Genomic DNA, 26,812 nt, shown 5'->3' with positions numbered 1-26,812 from the left:
CTTGGCCAAGGCAGAGACATCCTTAACAAGAAAACAAGCCTAGAGGGATGTTAATTTCTACTCTCCTCAGCTCTTGTGTTCAAGGGTGTCCAATGTTAAAGCTGTTGGGAAAGACTGCACCCTACAGAAAAGGAGTGGCAAGGGGTAGGTAAATGGGTGATGCCAAAAGCCAAGGTGAAGGATGAAGCTTAAAAATACATTAGATGGATCAAAGAAAGAGATGGCTTATCAACCATCTGTCAATTTTCCCTAGAGCCTGGGTTCCAATCATTCAAATTAATGCTGACAGATCGCAAACAACACAAACTGTGGGAGAGGGCATATTGGCTTGGGTTGTAGGTTGTCCCATCCATAGTTTGGGTCTTCAAAGGAGAAGGGGAAAGCTGTGTATAGGCTAAAGTTTGTGAAACCTGCTCCACCAGGAACCTGTAGGGGTAGAAAGTCAAAATGAGTGTGGTGGGGAGAGGCTATGCTGTGGTAAGTTAGACAGGCACTAGCCCGAATAGCTACATGGATATCATTGACACTTCTCTTTGGCAATCCTCAGGGAGTTTCTGAAGGCAGGGAGCTGAGAGGTGGCAGTTATAGGATAGGGGTGTATGTTAGGGCCCCGCTAAAAATAATATGGAAGTCAGGATACTAGAAAAATAAACAATTTGCTTTAGACGCTCTCATGGCCAAGCATCATGCATGTCTGGACTATAAGACTCTCCATTCCACTAAGGTGTTAAGAACAGGTTTCAATTTCAGGGCTCTTAGTCAGGATGATTGCAGAGCAAGTTTGGTTTTCAGACCCCTCCTTGATCAATATTCTTAGTATAAGTTTGACTAAGGTTTAACACTTTCCAGAACTGTTAGCTTATGGAAAATTAAAAACCAACCCAGAAGTTTTAGTAACAGCCAAGAAATCAATAGCTACATGACATTTGGGTAAATCTGCTGAACAAGGCCTCCTTAGAGGGTTGCAAAGCAGTGATGTAATTTTGAGGACTAGGTTCAATTGACCCAAACATGGTACTGTCAACTGGCTTATGTGTATGTGAAAGTAGGACATTGAACAAGGAAGACTGAAGAAGAATCCATGAGCTTGAGTTGCTTTAACAGTACCATGGGCATCTGAAAGGAGAACAAATCTGTCTTGGAAGAATTAAGGTCTGAGTGCTGCATAGAGATAAGGATGGTGAGAGTTCATACTACATGCTGTGGGCATGTTGTTCATAGAGACCACTCCCTGGAGAAGGATGGTATGTCTGGTAGAGGGGCAGTGAGGAATAGGAATCCTACAACTAAATGGAGGTGGACACAGTGCCTGCAACAATGGATTCATCCTAAAATGTGACGATGGCATAGGAGTGGTCAGTGCTTCCTTCTATTGTGCACTGGGTCCCTGCGAGATAGAATACACTCAAAGACAGCTAACTACTACAGTCTCAGAACTCAGTAACCAACACCCAAGACATGCATAAAATGCTAGTGTGTTAGTTATATTCACAAAAGTTAATTCCATTGTATCAGAAGCCAAGCCCTTTTATGTCTTAACATTTGCTGGCACTTAAGCTCTCTTGAGGGGGGTAGGGAGAGAATGACTTTCTTTTATTTAAAATTTTTGAATAAAATAGGTGATGACAAAATCACTGAGGAATCCCTGCCCCTCATTGATTTAGACCAGGGGTGTCAAACTCAATTAAAATGAGCAGCTTTGATTTTGTGATTTTACTCATCTTCAGTAGTTAAAGGGTTAACGAGAAAATTGTGTGTATGGTATTGCCTCAATCTCCTTTAAGTGCTATTGTCTTCATAACAGTCTTTTCTATTTTGATTTCAGGGCATTGTGGGTCACAACAAATTACCTCATGACCCATGGGCTCCCTGTTTGACACTCCTGATTTAGACCATTCTCCTGGAAATGAGCTAAAGGAAATTCTCTAGGGTGCACACAACATTTTATATGGCAGACTATTTCCCCAGACTTGGGCTCTAGTGTGAGGGCAGCGCACAGATACTCTTGTATGGATGCCTATTTGTCTGCCAAGGTGATTGTAAATCAGTTAGTCCTCTAAACTTAGGGCTCAGCTGGAACATCTGTAGTTGTTCACTGGGTTTCCATGTGATCAGAATGTCTATAATCAAAGAATCAAAAGAAAATTTTATGAGACACTTCCACCTTAACTGTAAGAGAGATAAAAGGTGAAGATTCTGGCAGCTACAGACCAGAGTATTCAGACAGTATGAATAAACACAATTTTATTATTTGGTTTTTTTATGCTCAAGTTATTGGGTTCAAACATAACATTGGTTATGAAAGAACACGTACTAACACTTTCCATGAGACTAGTAATACTCTGATATCAGTGTCAGATAATGATACTTCAAGAAAAATGTAGACCAATATTGGTAATGGATCTACATGAAAAAAAATCTTTAAAATATTTGGAACTGAGTCAGACAACATTTTAAAATAATTATATACCATGATTAATTGAAATTTGTCCCAGGGTGGATTTAACATAAGAAAATAAACACTGTAATACACCAATTGTGGGGAAAAAAGAATAAATTTTCTAAGTAGACACAGAAATTTTACCAAAGTCAAAGGCTTTCCATGCTAAAAAAAAATTCTACAAACCTAACACCCAAAAATAACTTTGGTACTTAACTCTGTAACAACTAACTGCTAATCACCATCTGCTAAACTAATAACCATTCCACCTTAACAGGCACGGCATCCTTACAACACACTGATAATCTCCTAAAGGAACTATCTGGAAAGTCCCTTACCATCCGGAACTTCTACTAACAACCTAGGCAACCCAAGATGCGCACTAAACACTCTGAGTCTAACCTTATGCTTTATTCCAATTCTTCAAACAGAGTGACAACCTTAAATATATTCTATAACCATAAGGCTAACTCTATGATGCGAAGATTCACAAATTCAAAAACCAAATGCCCAAAACTCCTTAAGCCAAAACTGTACAGCATTAGAAGAACACATAAGCCCCGAATCAACCCCAAACGTAATCTGTTAAGCATTAAATGTTAAGCATCAAGCCCTTTCATCTGGCGAATAACATCTGATATGTAAGTCATGACACTTAATTCCTTGACTCTTGTTCTTGAACAGGCTACATTGATTAATCCCAGAACCTAGAATGGGATCTTAAGCACAGACTTTGACTCTAGCACACTAAAACCCTAAGCGGAACCCCAAACCTACCACACCAAGAAACTCATGTTGTTGATCTGTTTCTGCTCTTAGATTTTATCTAAACTTAGGGGATTGTGATAGGTAGATATGCAGAATTAGGAATCTCAAACACATGGTGTGTTTTCAGTTAACTTTTTAAAATGTTTCATGACATTTGGCAAAATAAAGTGGTATAGGAACTTTTAAATAACAAGCAACCTCATGACTGAGGGCTATCACAGGTCTCTGTGGACCTCCACTCTACTGCGTCCTGATCTCAGAAAGACCTGTCTGCTATTAGACATATGCAGGGATGTGTTACCCAATGAGCAAGGTGCCTGAGGGCTCAATTGTACTTATTCAGTAATTTGTAGATCACAATTTTAACTCATTTCTTCCTCAAAGATGTAGTGGAACTATGTTAAATAAAGCAAATTAATTATTGGTTATTCTATCATCGACACCTTCCATTGCCTCATTTCCAGGGGATCCTCATGTCACCAGAGATGGAGGAGGTAGCAAATAAAAGGTGCTTACATTGGAACCATTGGCTCCATTTTTCAAAACATTGGCTTTTTTCTCAGACCAAGGTTAAGCGCTCAGATGAAGATTTTGTCCACCCTTTCAACCAGTGTGAACTGGTAACCCTAAAATATCTGTGACCATGACTACTTGAGTTTCCAGTAAGCCCAAAACGTAACCTCACAAGACATACTTGAAGTGAAAGCTATATCTTCACCCCAGAACTGAACAGGTGTCAATCCCAGGGACTTACTGTGTGTCCAGGGCCAGGAACTCCCTCTCACAGCCCACTGGGGCACACCACTCATGGAGAAGTCAATCCTAAAAGAGTCACGGATGATAACAATGGTAGGTCAGCCCCACTACAAACTGCTGACTTCACACCCTGTTCCCATTGACATCTCAGTAAACCCTGGAATGAAAGTGGGGTACTGGTGCGGAAAAATCAGTAGCTAAGAAGTCATTGGTGGAGCTTTCATTACAGGATGTTAGCGCAGGACTGTCTATCTTTGAGCCCATCTCCGGGACTTTCAGAGGCAAAAGGAAGTAGTCTTCCCTGAGCCAGTCTTATATACTGGCTGAGGGAACCTTGCCTGTGATAGCCTCCATTTCCAAGGTTCTGATCTCTCTTACCTTCCAGGAAGCACAAAACATCTAAGTAAGGATGATTCACTCTCTTTCCATGTTGCAGAGACTGATCTGAAAATCCAGATCTGCCCCAGTTCCAGCACTTGGATGATCTCTCTCTAGCCTCACGTGGGTCCTGAGAGTGAGCTGGGAAATAAAGGGGCAAAGGCTAGAGATTGATTAAATGATAATCAATTATAATTACTTCAGCCTGATTCATAAATCAGCATAAGTTATCCTCCAGATGTCAGATGAAGGTAGAGTAAACCTCAGGTGAATCTGGTTAAGTTGCTGTAGGGGGGCAGTTCTTAAGGAACACTTGGCAGTCCTAAGAATACCTTTGCTCAAACAAATGCACATGCACACTTTAAATTGGTAGCAAACAAGAACTTGAAAAGTAAGCAGAGATCATTGAAAAACTGAGTGAAAGTAAGAGACCACGAATAATAACATCAAATAAGACCCACCTACAACCCAGACCTTAACAGATGGTCTGAATATTTACTCCATTAGAAAATATAATACTCAATAACACCTTTTCTGTTAATCTCAATTATCATACTAGTTTGTCCATCATTAAATTAATTTTCATTCTACATTGATCGATCATGACCACCTTTTTAAAAAAAATAATTTTATCAGGCCATCATACAGCTCTTATACCAGTCTATTGTGATCTCCTACTATTGGTCACTGTAGTAGTCACCTGACCTTTCCAAGAAACAGTTCTCCCTACCCTTGATCTCTGTGAACACTGAAGACACATCAGTGCAGGTGGACACAGAGATGGAAGGCAGTGTGGGCATTCACATAAACTACTGTATGGGGTGCTCAGACCAGAATGGGGACTCAGGAAAAAAAAGCACAGCCCCAGGATCCAGGAGCAGATGCAGAGCTGAGCACAGGTGGGGCTTTCTTCTGTGTCTTAAGTTGGTTTTGTTTCCCCAGCTCTCAGAGATTCAGGGGAAACTCTATTTACAATACATTGTCTCCTACATTGTAACAAGAAATTCACTGCCATCAAGCTGATTGCCACCCAGAGTGATCCTGTGGGGCAGGCCTGAACTACCTCTATAAAAGGTATTTGCATAGAAGAGGTTGTTCTTTCAAGATTCTCTCATGTGATCTGCAGGGTTTTTTTAACTTAATTAGTTTAAATTTAATTAGTTGAAAATATAGGAAATATGGCGTTTACTATATATGCAAACCTGGATTCGCATGAAAGTAATATCACAATAACATGTAAAATAGGCCCCATGGAATGAGATATAAAAAGGCATGGTGATGTTGAAAGCTAAGCATTGGGCTTTTAATGTCAAGGTCAGTGGTTCAAACCCCACATCCTCTCCTCAGGGACTTTACAATTGTCTCTTAAATTCGAACAAAGGAAAAGAAGACAGTAAAAAAAAAAAAACCCTAAAAGTTGGTGCCCATGGAAGGCGAAAACCTGCCACAAAAATAAAATACAAGTGTATTACACAAAACAAGGGATAGAAAAGCTCTAATCTTATACCCTATCATTAGTGGAAAATTTGAGTCCAAGGGGCTGAAGGTGTAGGGTGGTGTCAGGCAGTCCCACTGGGTTACTGCTCTCACCAAATTCATTGTGTGTTTATTCACTGCACAGGGCGATGTATATGAACAATTTCATCTTTTGTATTCTGAAAATGAATGATTTTATAAATTGATAGTATGATGAAGGTAAAGCAAATTTATTTTGCTTTTATATTAATATTTAATTAGAGAACTGTAACTCTTTCATAAAGTGAACTTTTGCATAACTGCTATCTACAATTCTGAAAGGCACTGCAACTTGATGTCACAAGTAGAGATTTAAGGATACAAATATATTTTGTTCAATATCTGGAGACTAAAGTTCAAATTCAAGCCCAACTCTGAAGGAAGTCTTTTTCTCTGATGAAAAATCATTTGATGAATGATAATCATTTCAAAAAATAGTACTAAAATAGTGAAAAGAAAAAAATATCATATAGACTTGGTTCTTGTTGGGAAAATTATGTAAAAGTGCTTACATGTTAAAACAAAATGCAAAGTCATAAATACCTTAGAATAAAATCATATATATTGTTTAAGTGTTTGTATTTATATATGAATGTGAGATTCCAGATACAACTGAAAAAGCATGATTCACAGAAAGGAAACTAGAGTTAAAATTTATGAAAAGCTAGATATTCTTATGTAACTATGTTTAACCTTGGAAGGAATGAGAATTCCCTAACACTCCATTGTGCTCATGAGGGACTTGTGCTTGGATCAAGAAGTACTGGTGATAACAGAACAAGGGCATGCCCCATGGTTTAAAACGCGGAAAGGTGTGTGTCAGGATGGAATCCTCTCATTTTATTTGTCCAGTCTGTATGCTGAGCAAATTATCAGAGAATTTGGATTATATGAAGAAGAATGTGGCATCAGGAATGGAGGAAGTTTTATTAACAACCTGTGAAATGAAGATAACACAACCTTGCTTGCTCAAAATGGGAGGAATTGAAGCACTTGCTGAGGATGATCAAGGATTGCAGAGCTCAGTATGGAGTATGATTCGATGTCAAGAAGATGAAAATCCTCACAACTGGACCAATAGTTAACATGATGGCAAATGGAGAAAGAGTTGAAGTCACCAAAGATTTTTGTTTTGTGAGGATCTATTTTCAATGCTCATGGAAGTAGCAGTCGAGAGATCAAAAGATGAGTTGCATTAGGTAAATACGTTGCACAAGATAGCTAACATCCTGGAAACAAGGATGGTATTCTGAGGACTAAGGTGAGTCTGACCAAGCAACGATAATTTCATGTGCCTCATATGCATGTGAAAGTTGGACCTTGGATAAGGAAACTGAAGAGGAATCAAAGCATTTGAATTATGGCACTTGAGAAGAATATTGAAAGTATCATGGACTGCTAAAAGGACAAACCTATCTGTCTTGGGAGAAGTACAGCCAGAGTGCTCCTTAGAGGCAAGTATGGCAAGATTTTGTCTTACATACTTTTGACATGTTGTCAGGAGAGACCAGTCCCTGGAAAAAGACATCATGGTGGTAAACTGGAGGGGCAGCAAAAAAGATGAAATCCCTCAATGAGATGGAGTGATCAGTGGCTAAATCAATGGGATCAACTGTTGAAGCCCATTAAGACTCAGCCTTGAAATGTTTGAGAAGTCTCATGACCTAAGTGTTTGCTGATTTCTTCTGTGACTTTACGCTTTGCACAGACTGTCAAGGACAAGAAAGCAAGCAAGATCTAGGAAAAACAGGTTGTTTGATTTTCTCAAGGATGTCTGACTTGGCAGAAGATAGAGTTGCTATGTATATCAAATGTGCTTGCTTAACATTGAGATAATAAACCCCAGGTTGTTTCTGCATGGATATAAGGAGTGTGTAGAACAAACTCCGGTGCTTTAGTCCATCATACTGCTGCCCTCCCGATACTTTCTGTCTCTCTTTTTTTCCTTAATCCTCCCTCCCCCTCTCAGGACTGTTCGACTCATCGGCTGGCTCTGAGAATCAACCACAGAGACAATTGTAAGGATGACACAGGACTGGGCAGTGTTTCCTTCTGTTTTGCATAAGTTCACTATGAGTCAGATCTATGGTATCTACAAAAGAAAATTAAGTTAAGCTCTACATAGTTTTGTTTTGGTCACTTGAATAAATACAACAAAAATCTGAAATGAGACCTGCAGTGGGGTCCACATGAGAAAATGACATTGTGATAGAATATTTAAACCTAGGATAAAATAAGAATGCATTTCTATAATATTTATATATAAACAAGGTTTCTAAATACAGTATGACATTCAAAATAAACGGCAAATGTAAAATGAAGCTGAATAAATTTTAAAAAATATAAAAAGGACAAAAGCTATAAGTCATAAAATTGAATTGATAAACTGGAAAAAACATAAATGTTATCACCAATAATGCTTTACCATAAAATATCTCCTGCAGGTTTCTAATAATGTGAGTATTTGAATACAAAATATAAACCCAAATCCTGTAAAGAGGTGTACAACTTTAGATCTTTGGCATTTCATCATTGCAAGGACAGGAGATTCATGGCAGCAAAGCAAACTATCTCTTTGTCAGGTATTTCATTCCAGGGAGAGAGACTTACAAAGGAGGTCACTAAGGATTCTGGGCATCAGCATTCTCCACAGCTACGTCACTCCTTACCTGCCTTCTCTCTGTGTCTCCAAGAGAACCCAGGCAGGCCCACACCCCCTCTGATTCCTACTATGCTGTACTACTGAGGGGTGCGCTTATGCCAATTAAGTTTACTGAAGAGGAAAACTAGAAATTCCCGTTTTAGTCGCTCTTGCTTAGAGTTCCCCCCGGAAGCAAACCTCTCCTCTGCCTAGGGCTCCCCCTATACTGGATGTCCTTCTAATCAAAATTACCACGAACACCAAAGTTCACTCCAGCGCCTAATGAATTGCCATGTTTGTATGTCTCGCTTTTTATTTCTGTAACCTCGCTTGCTCCCGGGTCCTGACCCTTATCAGCTGTGCTCACGCCTTGCTCAGAGCCCACATCTTAAGAACGTGAGTTCATCTCGGTCGCTGGCTATATACATCCTCTTTCCATCTCTCCAGCGTGCCGCCTGGTCATTCCCATTGAGAAAACTGCTGAAATGGTCCAGGGTGCCACACTATATATATTATGCTCTGTGGTGTGAAATATGTCTGACCCAAGCATTGGTATTTTCAATTACCGCATACTCATATGAAAATTGGACACTGAATCAGAAAAACTTAAGAAGAATCACATTTGAATTATAGTGCTGCTGAAGAATATTTAAATATTTAAAGTACCATGGGCTGTACTGACACAGCGGCTGCAACAATGGGCTCAAACATAAGAACAATTGTGAAGACGGCACAATTCCAGGCAGGGTTTCCCTCTGATGTACACAGGGTCACTATGATTCAGAATGGACTCCGTGGCACCTAAGGCCAACCATGTGGGTCCCAGGAGGATGCTATGAGGGAAGTCAGCACAGAAGACAGGAGGATCCAACATCGCCAGAGGTGAGACAACAGGTAGCCACACATACAAACAGAGTAGTTCAGACGAGATTTGACAGTTTTCCACCCAAGCAAAGAGAAAAAGGAGCCCAAATGAATGAAAGAAAAGTCATCTGGGCCCAAATGCATATCTCCCCATGGCCTCAGAGAAAACATGGTACCTGGCTGAGCCATGTAATGGCCTTCTGTCTATAGATGGCAATGCAGACTCAGGATTTAATCTATCTACTTACAGTCCCCTGTGTGTGCCTATCATGGATCCCGGTCATAGAAGGGATTGCAGTGGGATGAGACACTCATTTTGCCCCTCCTTGTCCTCAGGTGCTCTGACTGAGCTGGTAGTGCAGGACTTGATTGCTGGAATTATGAAACCCTCACAAATCCTGTCCCTCACCTGCTCCTTCTCTTCAGTGTCTCTGTTACCAGTAGATACGATGAGAACTAGATCAAGGGAAAGGCTGGACAGATGGGGTGATGGGCTGGGCAAATAAGGGAGAATTCAGCTTCTCAGTTTGACATCTCCAACACTATTGGCATGACCATGGACCTGTTCTCTCTGCAGCCGACCGACCTCTGTGCTCAACCAGGACATGGTCAAGGATTACTGTTTAAGGGATACCATGATGACACAGCAGTGTGGTCCAAGAAACAATGACTTGCTCAGGGAGTCAAGAGGGGAACTGTGGGGCCATTAAGCACCTGTGGCACCTGGTGGTGCCAACAGGAAGTTTTCAATGTTGAGTCCCACTTATCGCTGTCTCTATTTTTCTTCCTTAAGAAAAAGGTTCTGTCTTTTTACCTGGGTCTCACCTTTTATAGAACACAAGGAAGACTTGTCTGACTTTGAAGCTTTATAGTGGCAAGAACTCTCCTCAAACCTCTGAGAATTCCTTGTTTCCTCTTCATGAAGGGACAAATAATAAAGTCCACATACTAATGCCTTGGGGAGTTTCATGGAAAAGGGGTGCAGATGTAAACAAATCCAATACCCTCAGACCCTTAAGCCCAACGAACAAATAAATACACACTTTCTGAACTTGACAAATGTCAGGACACATTAGTAAAGAAAACCATCACAATTACTTTTTGGAACTGAGAGTTTATGCTTTTATATTTTATAGTAAATCTAAATTTTCTTGTATAAAATTAAGCTTTCATATATGAGATTTCGCCTTTAAATGGGAATAACTGTGCCTAACTTGTGAATGGCCAGGGTAGATAGAGAATATAAAGGCATTGTTGGAGCAAAGGGGACCCTTGCTCATCACAGGAATGAGCGTAGTCGGATCCACACGGATGTCTGTTTTATGGACAACATGCTACCTTCAAATAGCGTGGGCTGGTAGCATTCCCTCTCTCTACTCTAAGGAAAATGACTGGTTATTGCAAAGTGAGCTTGGCCTCAGTAATAGTCACAGTCCTCAGATGAGTGTCAACTTCCCTCATAGTGTTTTTGTGTATAAATATGGTAGTGCATATGGAAGGTGTAGTACATATTTTGGACAATGAATGCTTCAAAATTTAAGCTGCATATATTGTACCATCAATGTTCCTTATGAAACAAAAAGTAATGCTTATTTTAAAAATAAACCTTCAATACATGCATTTTCAACTTTTCAATCCCCCAATTCTTCGATATTTATTAGACCATTGAATTACTTGTGTATAGAATGTGTCAGATCTAAACCCACTGACAAAGTAGAGAGTCCTAACTCTTTTGTTGTAATATTATGGTTTAGCAACTGGTATGCCTTATGCTGATTCTCTGTGGGAAACTCCCTTCCTGCGGGAATGTGCCCCATTGCACAGGATGATTTTGAAGTACAAATGTATGGTTTTAATTTAACATATTTGTGGTTTGCATTCAGTTTTGCTAAGTCAGACCCATTCACAGGATTAATTGAGGTTTCTAATATGCAGTTCATATACAGTTGAACTGATACTACACTTGATCTCAGACAAAAGGCCGAGAAGCAATGGTTAGGTAGTGGTTTTGTATTTAGTTTTATCCATATGGACAGCAATTGGTAACCTCCAGCAGCTCTGTGGGAGAAGGATTGGGTTTTCTGCTCCCGTAAACACTTACAGTCACAGAAACCCACAGAGGGTATTGTGAATCACCATTGACTCAATGGCAGTGATATATATATATATATATATATATATATATATATATATATATATATATATATATATATATATATATATATATACATTTTTAAGACGTTATTACTATAGCCATCCGCTGGTTCTGATAGCATGCTTAAAACTTGTTTTTCTTTTTCTTCATTTAGCATGAACTTATATATGTCCAAACTATAATTATAGTAGTGGTATTTCTGACACAACATCATAAAATTGTAAACAAGAAAGTTCCTCAATAATAAATGAAACCTTTATTTCAGGTATTTCTACAAGTTAGGAAACCTTTGAAATGTCAACATTTTTCTAGTTTATTTTTCAAACTCATTACATTAATATACCACTAATGTTGCAAATATTTGAAGTACATATGCAAAACAAAATAGAATGATCAAATTCAGAATAAACAAAATACCAACAACAGCATCAAGAAAAAGAAAAACAACATACTCAGATAGAATATCTGTGGAGGGAAAGGAAATACTTAAAATTCACATGCACATATTTAAGTATCATTTTAAGAATTTTTAAGGAGATCTAGAGATACATTCACCCTTTCCTACTTAGAACTGCAAGCCTGGTTGCCATCTCCTTGGAATTAACCCGATGATCATACTGTCCATCATGACAAGATCTAGGTGACCATTTATCACATTACCATGCCTCACTTCCAATTCATCAGAACCCAATACCAGTCTTGAGCACCAAGTCATCAGTGTGTGACCGAATAGATCCTTTCTTGACATCCATCAATTTAAGGCAGTGGCCCCTGTGTGTCTTCCTGGGTCAGAAAGAGAAATAAGATTTAAATGCAACATACACAGTCTTTCAAAGATTCAGCTCTCAAATATTCATGCCATCCTAGCACAAAATCCTTGAATTCCCCCAGGAAACCTGACTCTTGTGTTATCAGCGTGATTTAAAGTATGATATGCGGCAGCTCATGGTATGGGAAGCCAGAATAAGGGCCAGGGAGGCTGCATTTAAAGGCAGAAGTCAGAAATATAAAGGAGTCTGGGGTTACCTGACTCTGTTCTTCCATGAGATGGCTAGATGAAAAAGAAAGCGGGGAGACAACAGATTCAGAGTCCCCACCTCATCCTCACTGACTTAGGGAAAAGTGTTCAAGGAAAGGGGAGAGGCATTTTCCTCTGTGCAGAAAGGAAGAGGGAAGAATCAGCCTCCACCTCTGAGACCAGTGTGTGCTCCCAGCATCCTCCAACCTGATGGCCCTGTCTGAGCACCCTTCAGTGATAGAAATGCCTCTTTGTGAGAATTCTTGAAGACATTATATTTTCATAACATGCAGAATTGTTCTTAACGTCTGCCCTGTGTCCTCCTCTACGCTTTGATGCTACCTCTTCCCAGAAGTGTCCTATGAAAACATGGTGGCCATTTTCCTAGTGACTTGACACAGTTGAGCTTATGATCTTTTTATCAATACTGGAGTACAACACCAAGCATTACCTGTTAATGCAGATAATGTAAAACTTGGGGATCAAATACAGTAGAAATTGTTCCGAGATCCTAGAAATAAAGGCTGAATTCACCTGTGGTTGAGGGAAGCTTGAAGATCTGCATCCTGCCCTGACACCCTCTACATGTAATCTCCAAAGTGTCTTCAGAAACTAACACAGCGATACATACCACACTATCAGACAAGATAACATTAAGGGGAGTTGTATACAAGTGAAAAAAAAACAAAAAGAGGACCTGATGCAAAGGGCTTAAGTGGAGAGCAAATGCTTTGAGAATGATTGGGGCAGGGATTGTGCGGATGTGCTTTATACAATTGATGTATGTATAGGTATGGATTGTGATAAGAGTTGTATGAGCCCCTAATAAAATGTAAAAAAAAAAAAAGTTTTAAAATCTGTATCAGTCTTTAGTATGTGATACATATGCCATTTTTTATTATTTCATATTAAGTGCAAAATACTCATCACCACAATCAATTTCAAAACTTGTTTTATTTTTTAAAGCATTTTATTAGGGACTCACACAACTCTTTTTTTTCTTTTTTTACATTTTATTAGGGGCTCATACAACTCTTATCACAATCGACACATATAAATACATCAATTGTATAAAGCACATCCGTACATTCTTTGCCCTAATCACTCTCAAAGCATTTGCTTTCCACTTAAGCCCGCTGCATCAGGTCCTCTTTTTTTTCCCCCCTCCCTCCCCACTCCCCCTTCCCTCATGAGTCTGTGATAATGCACATATTGTTATTTTGTCATATCTTTCCCTTTCCGGAGTCTCCCTTCCCCCTCTTTTCTGCCGTCCATCTCCCAGGGAGGAGGTCACATGTGGATCCTTGTTATCAGTTCCCTCTTTCCAAACTACTCACCCTGTACCCTCCCAGTATCGCCCCTCACACCCCTGGTCCTGAAGGTATCCCCCCTGGATTCCCTGTGCCTCCAGCTCCTATATGTACCAGTGTACAACCTCTGCTCTATCCAGATTTTCAAGGTAGAATTCAGATCTTGAGAGTTGCGGGGGAGGAAGCACTTAGGAACTGGATGAAAGCTATATTCTTCATCGGTGCTACAGCACACCCTGACGGACTCATCTCCTCCCCTAGATCCCTCTGAATGGGGATCTCCAGTGGACGACAAATGGGCTTTGGGTCTCCACTCTGCACTTCCCCCTTCATTCACTATGGTAAGATTTTTTTTCTGATGATGCCTTATACCTGATCCCTTCGACACCTCGTGATCGCACAGGCTGGTGTGCTTCTTCCATGTGGGCTTTGTTGCTTTTGAGCTAGATGGCCACTTGTTTACCTTCAAGCCTTTAAGACCCCAGATGCTATCTCTTTTAATAGCTGGGCACCATCAGCTTTCTTTGCGACATTTGCTTATGCACCTGTTTGTCCTCAGGGATCATATCATGGAGGTGTGCAGCCAATGATATGATTTTTTGTTCTTTGATGCCTGATAACAAATCCCTTCAGAACCACGTGATCACACAGGCTGGTGTGTTCTTCCATGTGGGCTTTGTTTCTTCTGAGCTAGATGGCCACTGGTTTATCTTCAAGCCTTTAAGACCCCAGATGCTATATCTTTTGATAGCCGGGCACCGTCAGCTTTCTTCACCACATTTGCTTGTTCGCCCGCTTTGTCTTCAGTGGTTATGTCGGGAGGATGAGCAACATAGAATGCCAATTTAATAGAAGAAAGTACTAATGTATTGAGGTTATACTTGAATAGAGGCTCAATGTCCTTCTGCCACCTTAATACTAAATCTACAAATATAGGCACATAGATATATTTCCCCATCCTCATATGTATACTTGCATATATACATGTCTTTGTCTAGACCTATATAAATGCCCTTTGCCTCCTAGCTCTTTCCTCTATTTCCCTTTACTTTCTTCCTGTCCCATTATCATGCTCCGTCCCCATCTGGGTTTCAGCTATACCTCTTCGTTACTTTACCCTCGATCATTCCCTACTAGGCCTACCACACCCATCTCACCACCAATTTGGATCACTTGTTGTTCCCTTGTCCCTGGGTCTGTTAACACCTCTTTCTTACCACCCACCTCCCCCTATCCCATGTCCCCCCGGAACTCTCGGTCCCGTTGTTTTTCCTTCAGATAGTTCATACTGCTTATCTTACTTAGACAGACCTGCGGAGACAATAATATGTACAAAAACAAGACAGCAAAACCAAGCAACAGTATACAAAAAAACAAACCAACCACTGAGAAAGAATAAAACAAAACACAACAAGGAAGAAAAGCTTGTAGTTTGTTCAAGGATCATTTGTTGGCCTTCAGGAGTGTTTTCCAGTCCAGTCTGTTGGGGCACCATGCCCTGGCCCCAACGTCCACTTTCAGCATTCCCTGAGGGCCTTGCCACTCCATTCCCTTGCTGTTCCACTGCACCCCCTCCAGTGCTTTGCCTCGGTGTGATGGGATCAGGTCAGGCGCAATTTCCACACCGTGTCTCCGGTGCTGTCCCCTGCAGGGTCATGGGTCAGTGAAGGACGTCATGTCTCATAGTGGGGCTGGCATGTGATCCTCTCTGTGAACTGGCTACTCTAATGGGGGTCATCATCCTCAGGGCCTGGTGGGCCAGGATGTGCTCCACTCTCCTACTCCCCCTTCATCTGCTTCCATGCCAAAACTTGTTTTATGTCAGAATGTATCCATTGTTATCTTCACAATTCTACCCTGTTCTCACCCTCCAACATGGCATTCAGTAATTATTAGTCTAGTTACTGTCTCTATAAATTTACCTCTCATGTATTTCATATACATAAGATTATAGAAGAAAGAAATCAAGAAACAAAAAGACAAGAACAATGACAAAACAAAATAGAAGAACCTCAAGTGAAAAGAGAACATAAAATATTAAAAACTGAAACAGCTTTAAAATGGTAAAAAGGGAGAGCAAATGATAAGGTGTTACATTTACGCCTAACCAAATCTTCCATAATCATTTTTAATCATCTTTATATGATAGCACAGCCATTCACATCTCTGATCTATTATCTAAGGGATTCACCATAAGCTTAATCAATGTCAGGATCCTTTAAATAGATCTTGGGCTCCCAAATCAGTCATCTATAGCCTTTTGCAAATTGGGTCTTCATAATTTAAGCTCTGATACTCTTCCCTCCTCTGTATTTGGATTTAATTACTTAAAATCTTTGAATCACACTGGCTGGTGTGCATCTTCCAAAGAGACTTAATTGATCCTTCAATCAGCTGGCTGATTGCTGGTAGACTAGTATTTAAGTTCCCCAACACAATTCTTTTTGAGAGTTTGACATCACCTGATTCTGTTCATTCAAAAATATATTATAAATCACATATCACGTATTTCAATTATTTAATTAAATTAAAAGGAGTTGTACAATTCCCACCATGATACATTTTAGAACATTTTTCTCTCTTGTATTCAATGTAATTAACTTCCCATTTCCCCCCATCTTACCATGCCATACTGCCCCCCAAAATTATTAATCCAGTTACTGTCTCTATAGATTTTCCTATCCTGGATTTCATACACAGAAAATCTTTACAAAAAATTTTTTACATCACCCAACAACAAAGTAAAACAGAGGAAAATCCTCAATATCCAAAAAGTAGAACATATTGAAGACTGGTATAAAATTTAAATGGGTTAAAAGGGAGATCAAATAATAAAGTGTTAACTTTTAACCTAAGTGCATCTTCACTAATCTACTTTCCAATGAACCTGCATGATAGCTAGGCTCTTCACATCCCTGGTCTATGATCACAAGGAATTCACTGAAGGCTTAATCAACCTGTATTTTCCATTCACCTATTTTTTTTAACCCAAGCAACTTTAAAATATGTCAAAATGGAGATAAAATGATAAGATATTACATTTTAACTAAACTAAACTGCTGTAACCAACTTTACAATGCACTCTGTCTGATAACAAGGCTATTCACATGCCTGGATTATGGTCAGAGGGATTTACTGGAGACTTAATTCATGTGTGGACCCCAGAAATGGATTATGTGAAAGGAAATTTTGTAGAAAGAAAAAAAATTAATCCTAGCATATAAATTGTTTCAGAACAACAACAACTACAAACAGATTCTACAGGCATTCAAATTCTGAATAAAAATAATTAATGGAACGTATAATTTGAAATAAAATATTGTGTTCCACAGATGTAAGAAAATTTTTTCACATCAATGCAAAATTACATACACACAAATGAAAAGCTAAAAAAAAATCTACTTCCACTGTGTACATTCTGATACATAATTGACCCAATTTAGACTTTGGGAGTCTGTAAATCTATGTGGGAAAATACAGTCTCATCGTTATGTGATGGGGCATCTGCAAGGTTTGAACTGCTGAATTTATGTTTGCAATCCCAGTGCTAAAGAGATAAAAGACACTATATTTCACAAAAGAAATGTTCAACATGATAATACACACTGCTGTCACACACTGTGTATTCCATTAGGGTCTGACAGACAAGTTAAATCACTCAGAATCCTGAACATCAAGAGAATCTCCATATGTGACACAACCTTCCTTCCTCTCAGATTTTCTTTTTCTCTCTTTGTTTCTCAAAGAGATTCTTGTTCCCACATTCTTCCCTCCTTTTCTGCCAGGATGCACCATGGAGAGGTGTGGTGGCCTCTTCTGTGTGAAAATGGACTCTGTCCTACACATGTTCCACTTCATAAACCCCTCTATGTCCCTGTGTGAGGTCACAGTATGCATGGCTGGAACCCCTACACGATCACAGATCACAGGCTGTATTAGTCACCACTAGAGGCAGAGCAACTTAGATCAGGTCTGGTGGTTTCCTCATATTTAGCTTCTGGCCCTAAGATGCCACAGGGAGTGTATCTTCCCACTGGGCCCCAAATGAAAATCTCCCTGGTGGGTATCAGAGAAATCACCATCCTCCTCTGAGACACTCTTGTGGTCTTCATCGTCCAGATGGCCATGCAAACACTGTGGACACTGCTCTGCCTGCTGGCAGGCACCCTACGTGAGTGTCTCTAGGTCAGGGGATCCATGAATCACAGGGACTTGCATGGGAGAGAGCATTATTCACCATGACTCCTCTTTTCCTCAGGAGTCCTGTCAGAACCTACACTTTAGGAGTCTGGCCCAGGGCTGGTGAAGCCCTCAGAGACGCTGTCTCTCACCTGCTCTGTCTCTGGTGACTCCGTCACCAGTAGTTACTACTGGAACTGGATCCGCCAGCATCCTCAGAGAGGACTAGAGTGGATGGGATACTGGACAGGGAGCACAAGCTATAACCCAGCTTTCCAGGGCCGGATCTCTATCACTGTGGACACAGCCAAGAACCAGTTCTTCCTGCAACTGAGTTCTGTGACCACTGAGGACACAGCTGTTTATTATTGTGCTAGAGGCACAGTGACAGAAAGGCATTGTGAGCTCAGACACAAACCTCTCCCAGGAGGCATGAAGGAATGTGCAGCAGGTGGCACTCAGGACCCGAGTAGAGTTCATCTCCAGGAACCTGTGCAGAGGGCGTGACAGAGGATCTTCCTCTCAGGCTTCCTCTCCGTGACTCCTGTTTTTAGGGGAAATCCCTTGTTTGGTGTATTCATAGCTTATAGTTTTAGATGCTCTCAAGTCAATTATGTCTCACAGAAGCTCTGTGTATGACAGAACAAAAGTTGTGTGGCCCTGTATTACCCGCACACTATTGCTATTTTCAAGCTCATTGTAGCAGTCACTCTGTCAATAAGTCACCTTGAAGTCTTCCTTTTATGACTTGCTCCATAGTTTACCAAGCAAGATGTATTTTTCTTTTTTTCAACAATTTTTTGGCACTTCATCCATGTGGAGTTTTTGTGCCAACATGGCTCCCATAGAACATGTGGGAGGAGTTTAGCCTGTCAATCAGGTTGCAGTTTGATTAGAGGACACCTGAGAAAAATGGCTCTCCAATGTTGGCCTCTTTCTCTTTCTCCCTAGACATGGGACACACACACGATCTCTGCTTCACCTTCCAGTAATGAGGCACTTCAAGTCACGATCACGGAAGCCAGAGCCCTGGAGATGCCTCCACCGCCATTGCATCTACAAGACTTTGCCCCTATCGGGCTGTGATGCTACTGCATTCTGCATCAGTGTATGTGGCTATAGGAGTCTGAAGAGGGACTTATGGACTAGCATCAGACTTATGGATGAGTATTGGACTCAAGGACTTGATCTGGACTGGGCTTGGATGCTTGCTTCATGTATAATTACTTCTGGAAATAAAGCTCTTCCCTATATATATGAGTCTCTGAATTTGTTTCCCTAATCAACCCAGCTTAACACACTCTACTATCATTTAATTCAATAGTTAAGCCATATCAAAAAGAGTTGTAAAGTTATTCCCATGGTCAATTGTAGGACATTTTCTTCTTCCTTGTATTCATTACTATTCAAGCAATTATTATTTAAATTTTGGCAAATATATGTGCAACAAAACTTCCTTCAATTCAACAATTTACACATGTATAATTCAGTGCCAGTTATTATACTCTTCACGTTGCACAACCACTATTGATAACCTTTTCTAAACAATTCCACCACCATTAGCACAAACTCAATGTTCTTTAAGAAAAAAATTCTTCCTTTATCCATCATAACCATAGGTCAAGTTTTTCTTAGTAATTCTCTTGATATAATATTCACATATCATACACTTCCATAGTTAAATCATATTTTAAAAGTTGCATATCAGTTCTAATACCCTTCCCACTCCCGCATTCATTATTTCTCCCCAATTCTCCTCACCCTCCCCACCCTATCTCTATTCCAGATAACCATTGATTCACTTCTTTTCTATATGCATCCACTCCTTCGGTGCTTCTATAAATTAGGTATTCCCAATTTTTCCCTTTACTCTTTTTTTAAGTGCTTTTATTAGGGGATCATACAACTTTTATCACAATCCATACACACGTCAATTGTATAAAGCATATTTTTACATTAATTGTCCTCATCATTCTCAAAACGTTTGCTCTCCACTTAAGTCCCTGGCATCAGCTCCTCACTTCCCCCCTGCCTCCCTGCTCCCCCCTCTCTCATGAATCTTTGATAATTTATAAATTATTATTTTGTCATATCTTACACTTTCCAACATCTCCCTTCATCCACTTATCTGTTATCCATCCCCCAGGGACGAGGTAATGTGTAGATCCTCATAATCGGTTCCCCCTTTCCACCCCATCACCACTCCACCCTCCTGGTAGCACCACTCACACCACTGGTCCTGAAGGGATCATCTGCTCTGGATTCCCTGTGTTTCCAGTTCCTATCTGTATCAGTGAACATAATCTGGTCTAGCTAGATTTGGAAGGTAGAATTGGGATCATGATAGATCATGAATTGGGTGGGGAGAAAGCATTTAGGAACTAGAAGAAAGTTGTATGTTTCATCGTTGCTATACTGCACCCGAACTGGCTCATCTCCTCCACACCACCCTTCCATAAGGGGATGTCCAATTACCTACAGATGGGCTTTTTGTCTCCAATCTGCACTTCCCCCTCATCCACAATTGTATGACTTTTTGTTCTTTGATGCCTGATACCTGATCCCTTCGACATCTCGTGATCACACAGGCTGGGATGCTTCTTCCATGTGGACTTTGGTGCTTCTGAGCAAGATGGCTGCTTGTTTACCTTCAAGCCTTAAGACCACAGACGCTATATCTTTTGATAGCTGGGCACCACCAGCTTTCTTAGCCACATTTCCTTATGCACACGTGTTGTCTTCAATGATTGTGTCCAGAAGGTGAGCATCATGGATGATATTCCCAATTTAATCGCTGATATTTCCTTTCATCATATTTGGATTTTGTAATAGTTATATTTGGATCATATAGGCTGCTGGGCTTCTTCAATGTGGATTTAGTTGACTCCTAATTTAAGATTACAGCTTATTTGAATATAAGCCTTTAAATGCCAGGAAATATTATAATTGATAGCTCTGCTCCATCTGCTTCATCTGTTTTCTTCAGAACACTTTGCTGTATCATCATTATCTGTAGTGATCTCTTCTTGATGGTGAGTATTTAGAAGGCCCATGCTATAATGACTGTAATTCTTGGAGTAGGGCTAGAATTACGTGGTAGCCCAGAATCTATCTGCTTGCCCACTAGTTATGAACTACTCTGATTTACTCTGGCAGTCATGATGTGACAAAAGCTAAAACAAAGAAGAAAGACAACAACAACAACAACAAAACAAAACAACAAATCCCACCCATCCCCGAAATATTTATAAATAAAAAAAGAAAGAAAGAAAGACCCCTGGCCCATCTCCGAAGAGTTGACACTCGAGTTCCAAAAGCAAGTCCACATTAAACCCTCTGTAGTTTAATACTATGACCACTAGGACAAGACATTTTGACTCTATGAGAGGCACAATAATGGGAAGTCAGTAGGATCCCAGACTCAAATTACTGCCCAGGAATATTGCATGTCTATACAGGCCACTGGGGATGAATGGAGCACAGCAGACATGAACCCTTTATTTCAGAAACTAGAGAGGAGCTATAACTTTGTAGTGACTGGGTATTAAAAAGATAACACAGTCATATTGTAAGAACAACTTTATGTCAAAAGATCATCAATGCCAGTGAAATGAGGAAATACCTTGGAAGATAATAAACCAATAACGTTCACCAACAAGACACACTAATAAGCTGTTTACTATCATCATGTTCACTTGAGGAGTAACTACCCTGTTTCCACATCTTGAGGAGGAAGGAAGAAGGGGGAAGGATGCATGCAGAAGTCTCATGCTACAGAGGTTCATCTTTAGGTAGAATAGTGTTCACAAATTAGGAGTTTGTCAAATATAGCTAGAATTTAACTGTTGATGCTCTATGCTATACATACAAACAACCATTATAAAAGCTCCATTCTCCTGTCATGGTACTTCTGTTTCTCAGTCACAAGGTGAACTCTAGGCTATGTATCTGACTCCACTGTTATAAATGGAGGGAACATGTGAATGCAGCTCCCTGTGTGCTGATAAACCCTGCACAGGCCCTGCCTGGGAAGCAGCCCTGGGAGGGGGTCTCAGTGTATATAGTCTCAGTTGTTTACATTTTGAGCTGAACCAGAGGGCTCATCATGGGTTTTGGAGTGAGTTGGGTTTTTATGTTGGCCATTATGCATGGTGATCAATTAGGATGATGCTCTGTGATTCCATGTATGATTGTGTGCTTGTGATCCTATTACAGTGTCTCTGTGTTTACAGGTGTCCAGTGTGAGTTATAGCTGGTGACATTTGGAGGTGACCTCAGAAAGCCTGGGGGGGGGGTCTCTGAGACTCATTTGGATTCACCTTCAGTGACTATTAGTTGGATCCGGCAGTTTCCTGGACAGATACTGGAGTGGGTTTGTTTTATTAGAAATGCAACCAATGGTCAAAAACAGAGTAAGCTTCATCTGTGAAAGGCACATTCTCCTTTGCAAGAGATAGTGGTAAAACCATCGCCTATTTTCAAATGAATGGACTGAAATCTGAGGACACAACCTTGTATTACTGTACAAGACACACAGTGAAGGCTAATCAGTGTAAGCCCAGACACAACCCTCCATTAGAGTGAAGGGATGGGGCAACAGGGGGTACTCATGCCACACTAGCAGAAGGACCAGCCTCAGGAGCAGACACGTGTGTGGTGAGGTATTTCTTTGCAAGAGCAGTTATCCTCCCACTTGAGCTGGAGAATTACTAAGTTGTACATTCTTGACCATAAATATTATAGATCATGATACTTTATTCTTGTTTCTTTGTGAAACAGATTTTTATGGTTAATAGAGCTTGGAAGGACATAGAGGGAAAGGAAAGTAATGTTAGAAGGCGGAGAGGTGTTATATTGAGTCATGGGAGGGATGATATTATGCAAGAGGGAGAAGAAGCAGAGTAGGCAGGATAAACTATTAGAGGGTTCAATAAATTGAATAAGTTATTGAATACTAAAATGATTATCTGGAACATAACTTGAGACTTCATTAACAATAAAATGTTAATAAATAAATGACTTTTACTAAGGATCTGATGAAGTGTTACAAAGTAGATTCCCAGTGTTACATTCAATAATGACATTTTAGTTCATGTCATTAAATGCAGTTCTCTCACTGTAGCACTCCTTATCCAACACCTCCCTGTGCTTCTCCTTTTGAGTGGTGCTACATCAGCTAATAAAATCACAAGTGTTTTACTGCAAACCACATCTTTAAGGTTTCCTCTACTTTGAGAAGGAAGTCATCTGATAGGCGTACACTGAATGGCTTTCATCTTCTGGCACTATCTTATTCAATGTAGCATCTAGTCACAAGTTTTCAGAGGTTAGTTTTTACACAAGAGCCACGTTTTTCTTCCATTGCAATATTCCTTCATTTGTAGATTTTATGCACACACAAAATTGTATGTGGACATGCTTACATGTTTTATATACAGTAATATTGGTATCATTGAGACCTATGACATGTATTTAATGATTTTTATATCCAGGGAGCTTGTATTGGATTGAACAAAATGAAAGCGCAACATTAACAATCAATGATTTGGATTCAATTGAAGAAACTTAGTGGGTAATGTGTAGCAACAAACACCTTTTTAATGTAGAAATAAAACTCTGAAATTAATTCCCTCAATTTCCATCTAATGGAACTAGGAAAACCTGAGTGTGCCATATCACAGGTTACCAGGGCAGGGGTGGGGGCACGAACTGATAAATATAAACAACTCAAATAAATAGAAGGAACACAAAAATATGCAGATTATACATAAACTTTGAGAAGAGGAATTGATAAATAAGTAGTTTCCTTTTTTTAATAGAACCAATCTTGCAACTTAGATGAACTGGAGTGACAAATGGAGCCTCCAGAGAAGGGCCACCATTCAAGTACCAGTGCTGACTAATGTAACACCAAATCTCCCGAATAAGTAGTTTTCTTGATGATAACAAAAGCAACAGGAACCTCCCAAATCAGAAACCAGCAAAATGACACCATTCCCCATGTTTCATGGACATGGTTTATAAACAACTTCATGGTAATGGTTTATACTTTGCCTCCTCTCCCAGGCACTGGCCTCTCCTGACAACATGTCCAAAGTATGTGAGACAAAGTCTCCCCATCCTTGCCTCTAAAGAGCATTTGGCTCTACTGTTTCCAAGACAACCCTGGGGTTTATAAAGAGGTATCCCACACATCAGTTCCCTGTCAAAGAGGGAAGCTTTACATTGAGCAGGGACTTTGTTCTGACATTCATTTGGAGTGAAGGTTTATCTCCAGTCCCTCCACTGGGGTGAAGATGGTAAGCAGTCTGGAGTTCTCAGATATTCCCATTCCTCTCAAATCACAACCAATTGATTTGCAAGGCACTATTTTTGTCATGGGCTTATACTCCCTGGCAATAACAGAAGAAATTCTGAGACTCTGACCTTGAAGGGGAATAAAATTATCTTTAGTTAGTCATCAATCCCTTCTCTGAATAGGATTGGACCTGCAATAACTCTAACACTTGAACCACCAATAACTTCAATTAGTGCAAAGTGAGTACAATCAAGTACATTTCCAACTGACCAACTAAAAGAGATAGAGATAAAAATAATACCTTGTTTCAGAAAAATGGCTAATCTCTGTGCAGATGAGAAAAATATATATATATTGGCAAATACAAGTGGCCAAAGCTCTGTCACAGATGCTGGATATTCCAGAAGAAAAAAGGGCATTACACGTGATGGAGTTTAGAAGCATGATGTTCAACTACTTTAAACAAAAGTAGGGAAAAACCGATAAAGCTAAAAGAAAAATATAAAGCAAAATATAGAAGAACATTTTAAAAATATCCAACAACACAGGAAAATACTTAGGAATATATCAACAACTCCAAACAGAAATCTAGAAGACAAACACCAGAATAGTTTAACTGAATAACACAGTAAAACACCAAACCAGTACAATTGAAACAATGGAAGCCTGAATTAGTGAGTTTGAAGAAAGATCTCTCAAGACATACATAATTACAAAAATTGTGTCTATTAAAAAATTCTAATAAAATGTAAGATTTTTTCAGACATGATTAAATTGAACACCTTGTGCTTGGTAAACATTCTGGAACAGAATAAAGAGAAAAAGACACAGGCTATAAACCCAAGATTATGTTAAAAGAGAAAATAAATGTATTTGAGACCTAACATGAACCCTACAATTTTCAATTTTCTACTGAGGAAAAATGAATGAGGACGACTTAAGAAATAATCGCTGAATTAAATTATGGTGTTTGTGAATAATATTGAACATATCAACCCTCTGAAATAAAAAAACACATGTGTCTTGAAAGGAGTGTACCCCAATTGCTCTTTAGAACTCAGAATGTGCTTGGTTCACTAAGCTCCAAGTATAACATTCCTGCTCAGAGTAGCCAATTCACAGAGAGGACCATAGGGTAGACCTCACCACAAGACATGACTTCCCTCACTGAACCACAGGGCGAGTAGGGACAACACTGGAGACACACTCTAGGAATTGTGTCTGGTGCGACCCCATCACACTGGGGAGAAGCAATAAGGGCATGCAATGGAGCAGCAAGGCAAACACAGCAATGAAGTCCCCAGGAAATACCAAGAATAGGGGCCAGAGTGTGGCACCCCATCAGACTCAGCTGGAAACACCCCTAAAGGTCAACAAACAGACCTGGAACTATTTATAGGCTTTTCTTTGTTGTCATTGGTTCTTTGCTGTTGTAATATATTTTTGTCTTGCTGTGTTGTATTGTTTGGCTTTGCTCTGAAGTGATCTGAAATGGATGGAGAGAAGGGTGTAGGATGCATTGTGGGACTTAATCATAGGCAATGTAACCAAGAGGAATTATAGAAACCCGAATGGAAGCCAAGCATGATTGTGGGACAAGAGGAAGGTAAAACAAATAGAGGAAAGAACTAGGAGGCAAAGGACATTTATAGAGGTCGAAAAACAGGCATGTATATATGCAAATATAATTATATTTTATGATAAGGAACTAGATCTATGTCGTTATATTTATGTTAAGTTTTAAGATAGCTGATTGACATTGGACCTCTACTCAAGTACTTCCTCAACCCAAGAACACTGTGTTCTATTAAACTGACATTCCATGATGCTCACCTTCCCAACACTATCACTGAAGACAGATGAGTACATAAGGATATGTGGGGAAGAAAGCTGATGATGCCCGGTTATCAAAAAAGATAGCATCTGAGGTCTTAAAGGCTTGAAGATAAACCAGTGGCCATGTAGTTCAGAAGCAATAAAGGTCACCTGGATGAAGCACACCAGCCTGTGTAATTAGGTGTTGATGGGATCAGGTATTGGGCATCAAAGAACAAAAAATATTATCACTGTGACTGAAGGCGAGTTAGGAATTGAGAACCCAAAGCCAATCTGTAGGCAACTGAACATTCCCTTTACAGAATTGTTGCAGGAAGGAGATGAGCCACTCACGGTACAGTATAGCATTAATGAAACACACAACTTTCCTCTAATTCTTTAATGCTTCCTCCTCTCCACTATCATGGACAAAATTCTACCTTACAAATCTGGCTAGATTTGAACATGTATATGAACACAGATAAGAGCTGGAAACACAGGGAATACAGGGTAGATATACCCTTCAGGACCAATAATAAGAATAGAAATACTAGAAGGGTAAGGGAAAACCAATCACAATGATCTTTATATAACCTTCTCCTAGGGGGATGGATAACACAAACGTGGGTGAAGGGAGACAGCGATTGGTGTAAGACTTGGAGTGGGGGGAATTTT

The 26,812-nt window shown here is 39.9% G+C and overlaps 1 pseudogene; it reads right to left on the bottom strand.

Moving 5' to 3' along the window:
* Positions 1-11,212: 11,212 nt before the first annotated feature.
* Positions 11,213-11,355, bottom strand: LOC142443933 (U2 spliceosomal RNA; annotated as a pseudogene).
* Positions 11,356-26,812: the final 15,457 nt, after the last annotated feature.

This window comes from Tenrec ecaudatus, chromosome 3 (assembly GCF_050624435.1).
Source record: "Tenrec ecaudatus isolate mTenEca1 chromosome 3, mTenEca1.hap1, whole genome shotgun sequence".
Taxonomy (NCBI): domain Eukaryota; kingdom Metazoa; phylum Chordata; class Mammalia; order Afrosoricida; family Tenrecidae; genus Tenrec; species Tenrec ecaudatus.
Note: the sequence above shows the minus strand (reverse complement) of the source record. Positions and strands in the feature narration are given on the sequence as shown.